Here is a 14180-nt window from a genome sequence, read left to right as displayed (position 1 = left end):
TGAAAACAAATTACTGTTTTAAATCCCACCCTAGTCCCAGGGGGTAGCAAAGGCAATGTGGAGGTCTGACCTAGGCTAACTTCAGTGGCACCACAATGCAGAACCCACCCAAATGCTCAGTTTGGGGAGCTGAAGGAGCTGTGTATCACCCTAGAACAGAAAGCAGAGCACACTTAAGCTTACAGAGTATGTGAGAATTTCTTCCTGGAGTGTTTTCTTGGCAAATAACTGAGCATTTCTTCCACTAAAACACAGTTTGCAATACAAAATTTCTATGTATGTTTTTTTTTTCCATGCTTCCCTCACTGATATTGATGACTTTCATCAAGGCTTTCCTAGCCAGGGGAACTTTGGAGATGAGAATGATGACCATATTCATAACGGCTGCTTATTAACTCAGGAAGGAGTTCTTGGATTTAGCAGCAGCTACATGGCTGAAGACACACACACTGAAGGCTTTCATCAGTTTACTCTATTTCATGTTAGCTGTGACTCCACAGCTGCTGCTTTCTTTTCAAATGAAACCCAATGCGTGTTAACAATGAAAAAGCACATCTATTTAGCTAATCCTCACCTCTTCCTGAAGGCATATCATCCACGTGACACTTGCAATTGAGAAGTTGAACTCCCAAGCCAAGACAGCCCTTCCATTAAACAGGTTGATGGCAGCCCTGCATTAAATTCCAGCTGTGACAGCATTTTTATAGTACACAAATAAAAGTGTGTGCCAGAATTTCATTTCAGGCCTTAAACACAATACAACACAGGACAACACACATAAGTTCCAGTTTTAATTTGTTTAACAATCCAGCCTGACAAAGATTCAACTACTTGCAGACTTCTGTACTATTTTATACAGAGACTGGTTTAGAGATGGAAAGCAGTACTTTGCAATAATAAATCACTTTCAGATGTTACTGGAAAACACAGGCCTTTTAAAAAATCCTGCAGCAGGTATTGCTATGCCTATGAGAGCTGTCAGAGAGCACAGCCCTCCACTTAAGACTAGATGTTTGCACCTTTTGCTGACCAGATTTTTGCTAGTGTCACTTGGTGGTTTAGTCCTCTGTAATGTATCTTCACAACAGACACAAGGATCTTTGGGCTCAGCACTTACAGGGATGAAGTGTTATCCTTGCCAAAAACTACTGGTTTCTAAAATGTCCCCATTAACACAAAAAATATTTCTGTTTGGGTATTTATTTCATGTTTTATCTCATTACCCTAAATACTTATTGTACTTAGAGAAACTTTGGCAATATATTTTCAAGTGTTCTTGTGCTTCTTTTTCTATTAATATAGATAAAATAACACTTCTTTTCTGAGGAGAATAATAAAGTAGCTTTCAAAAGGACTTTGAGCAAATGATTTGGAGGAGTCATTTAGTACCTGACAAAACTGCAGTGGGGACAGAAAAATCTCGCTGGGAAAGGTCATCTCTACTCCGTGTGTGCACGAGTTCCACCAGCCACAAGTGGCGTTCTTCTTCCCTAAAACCATTGCAAGGAGAAGAACTGCTACATCATGTGCCTTTGCTTCAGACCATAGTTGGACTTGTTGGAAAATAAACCAGGGAGAATTTGAAAAGTGTTGTGTGAGAGCACTGACTCACTTTTGGGTGGAATGAGCAGGCATGCCACAGCTGCTGGAGTCAGGGAAAGCCCCTGGTAAAAGTACCATGTTGACTTATGGGATCACACTTGATGGAAAACTTTCCCTGAGCATTCAGCCTTCTACACAATATGGTTGTCAAGGCAAGTGAGGTTTTATGAGCACCAAAACACTCAGCCTTCCACACACTCAGAAAACTTTCAACAACCAATACTCAAACACTCATCTTCACACTGCGGTCGGGTGCCAACGGGCCTGACTGATGATTTGTGAAAACCATGCTACTGACAAAGCTCTTGCACACTGAAAACCTCCTCAAAAGATACCTATCAGTCAGTATCTATTTTTAATAGATGATGCAGTTTCTCAGATTTACTGTGGTTACAAAAACCCCAAACGAAAACAAACCAGAGAAGACTGTGGGACAGGGGTGGGCAGAAGCCTATGTGCTTTTAAAAAAAGTCCAATTTTTTGTGAGTCTACTCTATTAAAAGACCACTAAAAAAAAATAAAACCAGACAAACAACTAAGACCTCTCCCATGCATGGTTAGTATGTCATTTCATCAGGGACAAGAATTTTGATCATCTACATGCAGCACATCTTTTAAAAGTTTTGGTTTTGTTACTTACATTACATATTTGGTAAGAGTGTAATATAGGTGCTATCAGCAACTCACCAGTGCAGCAATAAACCCTGCACCAATGCAAAAAAGCAACCCCTCTCCCTCAAGGATGGATAACACTCAATTTCAAATATCCTCGTCTTAGAGGAACCTGTCAAAACCAGAAAGTTATGAATGGATGCCAGCACTGTCACCTAGGTCAGCCAATGGCCCTGATCCAGATAAATGAAGGTTAACTGGCATTATTTTTAAATTCTAGAGAATATGACAGCCTGTGAAGTTTTCCACCAGGCTGAAAAGACTTCATTGGCCAGGAATTAAAAATCTGCAACTGCTTGGCCAGTAATGAACTTGTAGGTCAATCCAAATCATCAAAATAGTCATTTTACATGTCTAGACATATTTCATCTGTGCAAGTACAGAATAGCTTGATGTATGCAGTTTTTCTTTCTCTTTGCTTTCATCCAATTTGAAGAATTGACAGGATCTAGCTGAGTGACATTTATCTTGTTACAGATCAGATTGACTTTAAGATTTAACCAAAAAACCAATCAGACTAATGAAACTCTAGAGCACCAGACCTTGGAAAGTACCTTTTTAAAAACTGGGCCCACTTGAACAGTGAAATTTCCAACAGCATACTCGTTTGCTTACAAAATTTAAGCATCTGCTTTCCCTCTCCCCTTCATTCACCCAGGCTCGCAGCGCAGCTTTGAAGGCTCCCAGAAACATCCGGACACCGGGCACCTCACGGAACAAAACGAGCTCCTGACAACCCGAGATGCGAGACACCCGCACCAAGCGCCAAAATTAACGCTGCCGGAGCGAGAATAATAGCGGTGCACTCATCACGGATCTGCTCAAAACAATTCTCCCTCGAAGGGAAAAAGCGAGCTCGCGGCTGGCTGCGCCGCCGCTGGCACGGAGCAAAGGCAGGCACGGCGAGGACACAGGCAAAAGTCTCCCCGCACGGCGCTGACCTCGCGTCACCCACCAGGCCTGGCCTGGGCTCCGAGGTTGCTGGCTGCACGTGTTCTGTAACACCCTGTACCGCCTGTTCTTGGAACGCTCTTTCCCGAGAAGCCAGGGGACGGGGCTCACCCCTCCAGGGCCGCTTCCAACCCAATCTCACCAGCAGCAGCGGCGTCCTGCTCCTCGAGATAAACTATCGGTTTATACAGCAGTAAAGGATCCAAACCCCGTTCGCGTGCTCTGAAATCAGGTGACCCGTGAGTCAAGGGACGCAGCAATAAATTATTAGGAAAAACAAAACGCTACGCTAAAAATAGTGAACACGAGCGGCACGTGAAGAATAACAGTTTTTATCCAGTCAAAGCTCAAGGCCCTCCCCAGCCTCTTTTGTATCTGGGCAAAACAAATTGACATAAGCAAAGACAGATAAATAAAACCTTACTTTAGTTCCTCCTTGATTATTCACAGCTAAATATTTAATTAAAAGTAAACAGCAGGGGGAAAAGCCAAAAAAGCTGAGTTACGGACCAGCAGAAAAAGTATTAATGCCAAAATAAATATCCAAGGCAGCTCCAATCAGAAAATATCAAAATTACTTTCTTTCAGGCAAAACTGCTGCCAGATGAATTCAGCTCAGATATGCCAAAAGCTTCACTTCAGCTACTAACACAGTTCAGGCAACATTAAGGATTTGCCCACTTGTAAGGTTTAATAGATCTAATAAATTATTGTGAATGCTCAAGTAGTTAAGCATCAGGTAAAAAAAAAAAAAAAAAAAAAAAAAAAAAAAAAAAGCCCTTCACAAACATTCCAGAATCCAAGTGCCTGATACCCATAACTTATTTTGTCAACCCTCCCATTAGTAAAAACATTATAAGGAGATTTTCTTCTACAAATCAATAAAGAAAATAAATTTTGTTATTATCAAGGGACAAAAATGCATAATTTTGTTGGAGGAAGAAGATTTTTTTCTAAGAGATAACAAAACAGCAAGCACAGAAGAGTAGTCAAAACGACTAAGTTTCCATTTAGAAATATCTAATTACATTGGCTATTACTGTAAACAGCTGGTTTTTTGCAATCACTTATCTTCAAGAACTAATAAAAAACACATCCAAAAGATTTTTAGCACAGAACATTTTATTCTTACCATCTGAATTAGTGGCTGATCTTGAAAGGATCAGAATCTGGCATGGGAATCCAGACAACAAGCAACCTGCCCTCTTTATCCCCAGAAAAAAACTGCAAACTGGGTTCACTACACCCTCCTTGCTGGGCTGAATTCCTAACACTTAGAGAATTGTTTTTAGCATGAGTTGGTTTTCCCCTTGAGTATGGAAAAATGCTTGTCTGAAATCCAAAGATTTTCCTCAGAGATAAATTCTTCGCAGTCCAAGCTGGAAGCACGCCCTGCCAGTGGGGACTCTGGGCTGGGCACAGCCCACGTGAATGCCACCCGCCACCGGGGCCTCAGCGAGCAGATGGCAGCGCCTTATCTGCCTGCCCAGGGAAGAGCCAGCACTGCCCACAGGATTTCTCATGGAACTGGTGTGAAAAAGGCACAGACAAGGTTATGCCTCGCCACTACCCAGCCTTGTCAGGTACCTCAGGTTGGTGCCGTATTTTCCTGGCTTATTTTGTCTCTTAAAACATCATCTTTCATAACAAAAAAATGACTTTACTTTTTTATTTTTCTGCTGCTTCCAAGATCCTCCATGGCTTACCACCGTTCCTGCTGTCACCCACTCACTGCTGCAGTAAACTGGCCTCTGATTACTTTAATCACCAGTCCTTACTCCCCCTGTGTTGTCCTACACTCTTGATTAAAATGACTCTGATTTGCAGCTTCTCCATTAAGGGATAAAGGCTTGTTAGCCTGTGGGAGCACAGTTTATCTGTCTCTATCAGTATTATCCCTTTGTCTCCTCACAGCCCTCTGTTGGAAGCCATTGATTTAGTGTTTGATACTTGCATAAGGTCTGAGGTGAGGACAGTCTTTTGTTCCATGTTTGTATAATACCCAGCAAAACAGGATACCCAAGTGTAACTCTTAATTTGTATCACAGATAACAAATAATAATAATCTTCAGACAATAACTCCATGAATTTGCTTCCCTTCTGTTTAAGTCCTCTTATGACTGAGTTACACACCTGGAGGATGAAGACGTCCTTGATCCATCTGACACAGCAACACAAAACAGTCAGGAAACAAACAGCCTGAGAATATAGAGGCTTGATACACAACCACATGGAGCACTTCCTTCACTTGGTAAAGAAGCCACTGCTCTAGTCAAGACCCACAAGCATAGATGTAACTCACAAACACAGCAAAAGCTGAGGAAACTACATGTTCTTAACAGCACCGATAAAACAGTCTTACAACAGGTTGTTAATGTTGTATGAGAAGTGACCTGGACTCAGTTATATACATAGCTCTGGTTTGTGACTTCCCAAACCAAATCCCACCCTCCAGTACTTTCAGTGCCATGAAGTTTAGCCCATAACAACAATCCTTCAGCTGTCCTACCCCCAAAAGAGATACTGACACTTCTAGTTTGAATTTAACTACAGTAGGTACGGGACCCGTAGAGTAACCTCACTACAAAAATAAGAAGAGCACTTGGGGTGCTTCCAGCATCCTGCTCACCCGGCCCAAGGCCAGCAGCTCAGCTGCACGTGTGAGTCAGATGAGAAGTCACATCCACCCACCGACTACAGGCTCCTCCTCACCTGTACCATGCCCAGGTCAAATGCAGAGAGCTTCCTACCTCCTGCTCCCTTTCCCCCTTGCCATGCTAGTCAACTTGCATGAGGCAATTTTCATGTTAAGTTAAATGGAAAGGATTCTGAGAGATCTGCTCAGATTATAAACTCTTACATTTAAACTAATGTTTTAACTGCCAGGCATTTTAAAGTATACAGTACTTCAGACATCTTTTAGAAAGATGTTATAGGAACTAGAATATGCAAGGCCTCTAGGAATTCATATCCACTTTCTCTCAGTTTACTTTTTCTCCTTCTCCAGCTGGTTTGCTTTGCCTTTTAAAATTTATTTTAAAGTCATAAACCCAACAAGTTACCTTAAGTTTCATAAACTTTGCTAAAACTGGAGAGTAAAACATGTTAGTTGCCATGGCAGTAGTGAGGAGTCGCTGGGTCAGGATGCAGAGAACTTCTCTTGTTCTGTCTCATCATTTGCATCAGAAGTTCAGCCATCTGTTATTAACTGTTCCACAACAGTCTTGCTTGTTAGCACTGGTGCTTGCTATTTAACTCTGCCCACCTTCAGCCCTTTTGAAAAATCTCCTAATTAATGTGGAAATTCATCTGAGGGCTCAGTTATCTTTCAGGTAGGGTGACCACCATTACTTCAACTTGGCCCCTATTCTCCTTTCTCACCAAGGAAAAAGCAAACACTTATGCAGTCACCAACCTCTAGAAGCAGCAGCTTTATTGTTAGCCATCAATTTGAAAATAATTTCATCAGACAGTAGATGATGTGGCTGAACTCCAAGACAGGCTATATCCCTCCCATTTAAGTACAGTCCAGTATACATCATCATCCCCAGGTTCCATAGCATCCCACAATCTTCTTTATCCCACCTTCTTGATACTGCAAAAGAAAAGTTTTGCAATTTTATTTCAGAGGATGAATATCATCTATTCAACCATGTGTTGCTAACAAGCAACTACTGCCTTTTATCCTCTGAGAGAATCTGAAATATGTTTGTCTACTTCCTGCACACATGAAGAAAACAAAAACTCAGTTACCCATTTCCAAGCTTGGAATTGTGAAGTTAAAAGCATTTTACCTTGACTCCACTATCTTCATTTAAATCTGCATGACCTAAAGAAAAATACTGACTCTGAATCTCATCCTAGGAAAGCAGGCCAGTCTTGTTGCTCCTCACTCATCACACCCTTAGAAGTAAGTGGGAGGCTGTACAGTGACAAAAGGGAACAATGCATCTGTTTCATGTACTGTTCCTAAAACTACCTCACAAAAAAAACCAAAAAAGCCACAACAGTATTAGGGGCAAGGAAGAGACCTTCAGCAGGAAACAGGAAGTCCTTGTTTCAGTCATTTAACACCCTAACATATGCTAAGAGCACTCTGTTCACAGGTACAGCCAGCAAAACTCAGATCCTCCAAAACTATAATGTGGAAAAAAATTTTGAAAAATATTTATGTGGAATATGGAAGGAGAGTTGCAGGGCATCAGAAGACTAATTAATATAGTCCCAGTAACAATTTCCAGGCTGGTCTGTCTTTCCTGATGACAAGCAGACCAGCAGCCTGTTATATGCACTAGCAATTTCAGCGCAGCAGAACATGGCTCAGAGACAGCACAGGCTGAGATGCCTTCTCAGACTAAAACAATGAGAGATTTGGTAGATACAACCACACATGCATAGGATACATCTGATATTATGCTAGGGTGTAGAGACCCAGAACAAGAACCCAGTGTCATTACTTCTGGTTCTAATGAGAATGATGCAGCTGAACAGTCTAGAAGTGCCTGAAAAGGTTTTCCCTTTAGCACGTTCAGGAAATTCTCTATTACAGATATTTGACTTCACATGTGAAGGCTTAGAGAAACACATCAAGGGCAGCTTTCTGACTATCAGACCATATCAACTCAAGAGGCTCAGTTCAACTCCAGCAAGTATGTGAACACTGATGGCATAACTAAGCTCAAGATAAATAGTCATGGAGAAGAACTGTTCAGCACATTTTCTGTCTACATGCAAGGCACCTACCAATGCCACTGAGCTGCATTTGTTTTTCCCAAAAATAACTGAAAAACATGAAAATGAGAAACAAACCTAAGAGTGCGAATGCACTGATAATAATAAAGCTTTTAAAAAGCATTCACAGGGAGAAGAGATAGAAACACTCAAGAATTCAATACTTTTATTTGAATGGACAAGACATTAAACATTGCAGTATGCAGGTTAAGTAGGAGCTGATATTCCTATAACTTTATTACAACGTCATGTCAGTTAGAAATCATACCTACAAGCTGAAAACTTCTGCAGCACTGCTGCTAGAACAAAACTAGCTATCAGGAACATTAAAAAAGCACACAGGAAAAAAAGCACAGGACTTGATAGGAAGTGTCCTCAGGTGAGGAATGTAGATTAAGAATTCCATTATTTTATCTGAAATACAGAAAAAGACAAACAAAAAGCCCAGAGCAAACTATTTTCATAGCATCTGACCTCTTCTACTGCAGTTTCTTTCTGTATTCTTCTTCTCTTTGTGCTACTTGATCTCCCAAAACTTTGATGTTACAAACCATTCATTGTCATCTAAGTGGTGGGTAATTTATCTTGTGGAACTTTGTCAGAACATGTTTGACCACCCAAAATCCTCCTCCTAGCTAGTAAGGCTACCTCCAGCTTCGGTAGGTTTCAGTATTTGCAGTCCAAATTATTGAGAGGGTGGGGTGCAGGGAGAGGCATAAGGCTAGCAGACCAAAGGCAGAGACTGTACTTCTTCCTGAGAAATGCAAGGAGCTCTGAGAGATGAAACTGACGGTGGTGGAGCAGCATGAAGCTCCTCAGGTCTTTTTTCCAATGCTATTAACCTTCACCTACAGCGCCTGCCCTTAAGTGGTTAAATAGTAACCTGCAAAAGTAAAAAAGTTACAAAACAGACAATACATGCTTCCCATCTACAAAAACTTCTGGGAGAGTGGCCAGGCCCATAAAATTGTTTTTAAATTTTATTTGGGAGGATAAATGAGGACATTACAACTCTCAAGCTGTGTAAAAGACTGCACACTTTAAAATGGACACCAGAGCCTGCTATGGAATTTTGAATGCATAAAACAAAAGAAAGTTTTTGATAGCTTTAGAATTGAACAGTGTCACACTGCACAATTCAGCTATTTACAAGTTTCCACACTGTAAGTCATGTTATTAAGCTGTAATAGTCTTCTGGTACTCCAAATAATAAAACATGACATAGGGTTAAAATTGAAAAGCTTAACCAAATTTCAGCCAAGCCAAGAATCTAGTTCGCCTCCCTCTTCCCTAATATATGGTAATTGTCCACATAGCAAAATGGCAGACTCACATATTTAAAATTTAATCTATGCAATTATGAAATTTCACTTTGTCCTCTCAAAAATTCCTTACTACTTTACAAGGCAATGCTTCAGTGACTCAAAGCCAATATTCCCACACAAAACACAAGAGTACACTACTGGAATCATTCCTCTTCCTGTGCCAAGAGGTGGGCATCCAATGTCAGCAAGCGCACTTAAATTAAAACTCTTGCACTTTTCAGAGGAATATCAACAAGTTCTAGACACAGGATGAACAACTAACTAACTAACTAACTAGATAACAAGTTTGCATAAAAAGCAATGGATAATCCTCATTTCTGCATTGAGATCAGTATAATATTAAATAGCTTTTTATACCATATAGCTGAGCAACCAGTAAGATGCTAATTAAGAATACATATTTTTATTGCCCCCAAAGCTGATATATTTGCATCAGCTTCATTTGCCCCAAGACAAACAAGTAGTGGCAAAGAGCTGATAATGTTTCATGCATTGTTTCTAGCAGAAATCAAAATACTGTAATAGTTTCCTCCTGCTGGAGGAAAAAAAAAGAAAAAAAAAAAAAAAAGAGGAGAGAGAAACTTGACCTACATAACAAGGCACAGAAGAAACTCAGTTAAGCTTCAGGGTGTTTTTGGGAGGGGGAAGAGGTTGGGTTTTTTTCTCATAACAATGAAGAGTCAAACAGTTACATATGGCTACACTAACTACAACTGTTAGCGCATCTGACACTTAACTACAGTCTCACTTTTAAGGCTTAAAAATCCTCCCCTCCTGTTCCAGGACTTAATTTAATACTCTTGCCCTAACAACCTAATGAATTAACCGAGTTAATTTTTAGGCTGTCCTTTACTTTCCTTTAAGGGAACGTTAAAAAAGGAAAAAGAAAAACCAACCCCCAACTCACAGAAATTAAGGCTTTCATAGGCTCAGTACACGGAAGGAAAGGAAGAACGTCTGGTTTGGGTTTCTAAAGGAACTGTTTACAGACTCAACCGGAGAGGCAAACTTTGGTGCGCTCCGGTATAGGTGATTTGAGATCCCCTTTCACAGACAAACCCCACCAACAACTGCCCGTTACTCCGAGGTACACAGCTTGAACTTGTTTCACGCCCGGGAAGCCTGTCCGGGCCGCTGCCACCGGCCTTCCAGCCTCCCCCCGCCGCTCCGCCCGGCCCCCTCCCCGGCGCCCCCGGGCCGGGCCGAGCCGAGCCGGGCCGGGCCGAGCCCCGGGGCTCGCTGCCGTACACACCTTCTCCGCGCGGCCCGGCGCTCCCGCAGCGAGCCCCGCAGCGCCGGCGCGGGTGGCCGGGTGCCCACGGCATCCTCCACAAAGGAGGCAGAGTAGGGGCGCGCATAGCAACAGGGCCGGGCGCCGATTGGCCCCGCCGGGCGAGCGCCGGCCCCCTCGGCTCGGCACGGCCCGGCCCGGCCCCCGCGCCCGCCCGCCCGGGCCAGGTGAGCGGGGCGGGCCCGCGGCGGCACCACCCACCGGCACCGGGGCCGCGCTGCCCAGCCAGAACCGGCGGGACCGGGACCGCGCTGCGGCGGAACCGCGGGCAGGCGTGGGAGGGCGGCGGTGCCGGGAGCGCCCTGCCGCGAAGGCCGTCCCGGGGCCCCCTCGGAGGGGAGAGGCGTCAGGGGACGGCGGGAGCCGCTCCCCTGCTCCGGGGCACGCTGGCACTGCGCTCCCGCACCAGCCAAGCGCTCCGAGTTAGAGCGGCTGCCGCGTGTCTGTGCGCTGGCACCACGCATGGAATGTTCCCGCACAGCACCGCTCTGAAGAGTCGGCCCGAGCGGCAGTCTGTGAGGTGATGAATATTTACATCTGGAGTGGAAAAAGCCGGCAGCCCGTCCTCCTGCCAGCCAGCACCAGCTAACGTCCCACCGCTCTTGTTCCACTGCTCAGCCCACCGGGAGTAGCTCGGCCGCCTCATTCCTCTGACCCTCCTGGAGCACACAGGGGGAAGGAGGATCTCGCACCACTGTCTGTAGTTCTTACTTCGGTATTTGTAATGGGCACTTCTGAGCACTAATTTATGAGGGGTTGTTTCAAGAGAGTAGTCTCAAAACAGCGTGTACTATTCCAGATGTAGTCTAAACAACATACTGGCTACGTTAAACAATTTCATCCACTTCTGACGTATTTATAAGTATTAATGTCAGATGACAGTCACCATATTAACATAATCAGTGCAAAAAAAACCTATCTCACTCTCAGTCTAACCACATCACAAAGCAAGACTAAAACCTTTGTTCTGTAATTAGATACCATGAAACTATGAAAAGTCCAGATCAAGCTAGAGTACACAACCACATTTAAAATCCAGTACCACTCACCAACCCATTCAAGTGGAAAACATGCAACTTCACAAAATGACTTTTCCCCACTCACATTTTATATACCAGTATGATTTAGCTGTGGTTGCAAGAAAACACAGTCTATACAAGATTTTTAAGCAGACATTTTATCAGAGGAAGGTCAGATACCTTTTAGTAGCTGTTGGCCCATTTAAAGATCCCAGATACAGATAGTGTCTTACAGAGAGTTAGATACAAAACATACCATTTCATTAGTCACTGACATTCAAGCTTCCTGTATATTTTACCTGTTTGCTTTCCAAGTATTTTTCCTTCATGGAATGTTTACTTCTACAAAAGACACCATCATTTACACAGTTGTCTGAAAAAGCAATTTCAGATTTTCTTAATCAAGCAACCACCTAGCATTTGAGAAAAATACTCAGATGATTTTCTATGAAACAGTAATTCAGTATCTACAGGAGGGGTAAGAGGAATATTTATCACATCAGCAAACATGGTATGTTTAGAGGTTTTGCTAACCTGACACAGGAGCAATAACACCCAAGTCAATTGCCACCAGGGCCAGCAGAGACAGCATTCAGGAGTCACCAGCTGTTTTTACAGGCCAGCTAACAGTGTTTTAGTGATGAACAGCTGTCTCTAGATGACGGGCATTCCTAGCCACCATAATGCCCCTGAACAGTCTCCCTACACCAAGCCACTGCAGTGCAACCGCAAAGATCCTTTTCACACCAGATACGCTTCAAATACAGTAAAAGCAGGACAGCTTGTTGACACTCCAGCTTTTAAGCTTACAGTCCTAAACCAGTTATAGATACACAGAGCTGAGCTCTGTGCCTATTAGTGGACAAACACCTCAGAAGTGAATGCATCCAGCCTAATAACATGCTAAATTTACAAACTGCAATATTAGAAATTCTACCAAAACAAAACCTACCTTGAAGCACATTATTCATTTATTGGATCTCTTGTGCTTCCACAAATTCCAGAGGCACAAGATACTTTACATGAGAATATGGTAGCACACAGAGGTATACATAGGACTTTATCCTAGGCTGCATACTTCATCATCATCAAGTACCTGCATTTCAAATACTATTACCATCCTCACAGTTCTAACTGTGCAAAACAACAAGCAATAATCAAGATAACCAGACTCTATTTTAACCCACCTTCTGCCACAAATAGAATAACACTTCTAAATATAAAAAAGGTGAGGCCTTCATAGCAGTGGATTTTATCCCAACACTTTGGGAGTAAGCAGTCCTACACATCCCATAAAGCAGGAAATCACAGCCAAGTATGGTTCAACTCAGTATCAAGTGAATTACACATCGATTCAGAGGCACTTGCCAATAGACATAATTGGCATCATCCCTACACTATAAAAAACACTCCAACTTTTGAAGGGCCATACCAAAGCACAGGATGTCTAGTAACGAGCCAGTTCAGAACAACACTCTGGTTCAGACTCCTGCCCTGCCTTGTGCAGGGAAAGCAAGGTGTGCATGTGACCCCCTAAGGAGCAAAGCCTAAGTGACTCCACAGCACCTTATGTTTACACAGCCTAGTCGTGGAGACAAGCTAAAAATAAATATACACTTCTACTAACACATCCCTACCTTGAAACAAACATTTTTGATTGAGTTACTAATTTGCAGAACAAAAAACCAAGTGCTCTCATGTAGACAGCTCATTTCCCTTCTCCCAGTACAGATGCTCAATTCCACAGAACAAAGCTGAGGTCAGCTCTTGATGCTTGCAATGCATGTTAAAGAGATGGTTACTCACACTCCATGTCTAGTTTTCCTTTTACTGATGTTCAAACTCAAATTTCTCGAGTGAGAAAGTCTACATACAGCCTACAGTACACCCAGAGAAGCTGAAAGCATCAGATGCTAACTGTCCCACTATGATTTTTAAATCAAACAAACAAAACCCCAAATAAAATAAAAATCGGTGTGACAAAAAGCTGCTCAAATTTCATACTAGAAACTTACACAAGAATCAATTTTGCCAGCTTACACAAAGTGTCCTAAAATATTTATAAAAGGCCACTACATCTTCTAAATATGAGGCTGGGATGAAAGAACAAACAACGCTCATCAAGCACCATAACTTTTTTCTCTAATAGATCCAAAATACTTTCTCATAGAAAGCTGTTAATTCAGCGAGGCTCTTGTGGGAAACATCCAAAGGCAGCACAGTAACAGTCAGTCACGACTGGCCTAACTTTAGGGAACTGAACTGCTTGATGCAAGATGACCCAGGTGTGCATTCTAGCAGTTTTACACCGAACTTTGCCTTCAGACATTTCCAGTATTATCAACTATTCCTCCTGTTTCATCTGCATGAATTAGCTATTTGGTTTTACTCCTCCACTCTTGACCAGCAGACTCCTCAGAGGGGCCCTCCACACCTTGCTTGCGTTAGTTAGCGCGGTGTAGGCAGTTACACTGTGAGCACTGCTGCTAGTACAGCTGTGGTAGCAACCATAACCCAGGCCTGTCTCCTCCGATTCTAGCTCTCCAGATACTTTGTTTCTCACAGTTTCCTCACAGTAAACAAAATTCC

At 42.8% G+C, this 14180-nt stretch overlaps 1 protein-coding gene across 5 annotated transcripts in view; it reads right to left on the bottom strand.

Annotated features, from left to right (window-relative positions):
- ATOSA (atos homolog A) overlaps window positions 1-14180 on the bottom strand; it is a 46883-nt gene that overhangs the window by 24301 nt on the left and 8402 nt on the right. Inside the window, exon 1 of one of the 5 annotated variants that reach the window (XM_040076955.1) lies at window positions 10534-10594. The exons of 2 other annotated variants lie outside the window; for them this stretch is intronic. The gene's annotated coding sequence lies outside the window, so the exon portion shown is untranslated. Of the gene's footprint in view, window positions 1-3367; window positions 3443-4357; window positions 4505-10533; window positions 10595-14180 lie in introns of those variants that run through there. 2 more of the 5 variants (XM_040076950.2, XM_040076951.2) reach the window with 2 other exon arrangements.

Source organism: Hirundo rustica, chromosome 13, assembly GCF_015227805.2.
Source record: "Hirundo rustica isolate bHirRus1 chromosome 13, bHirRus1.pri.v3, whole genome shotgun sequence".
Classification (NCBI taxonomy): domain Eukaryota; kingdom Metazoa; phylum Chordata; class Aves; order Passeriformes; family Hirundinidae; genus Hirundo; species Hirundo rustica.
This window is presented reverse-complemented; position numbering and strand designations above follow the sequence as displayed.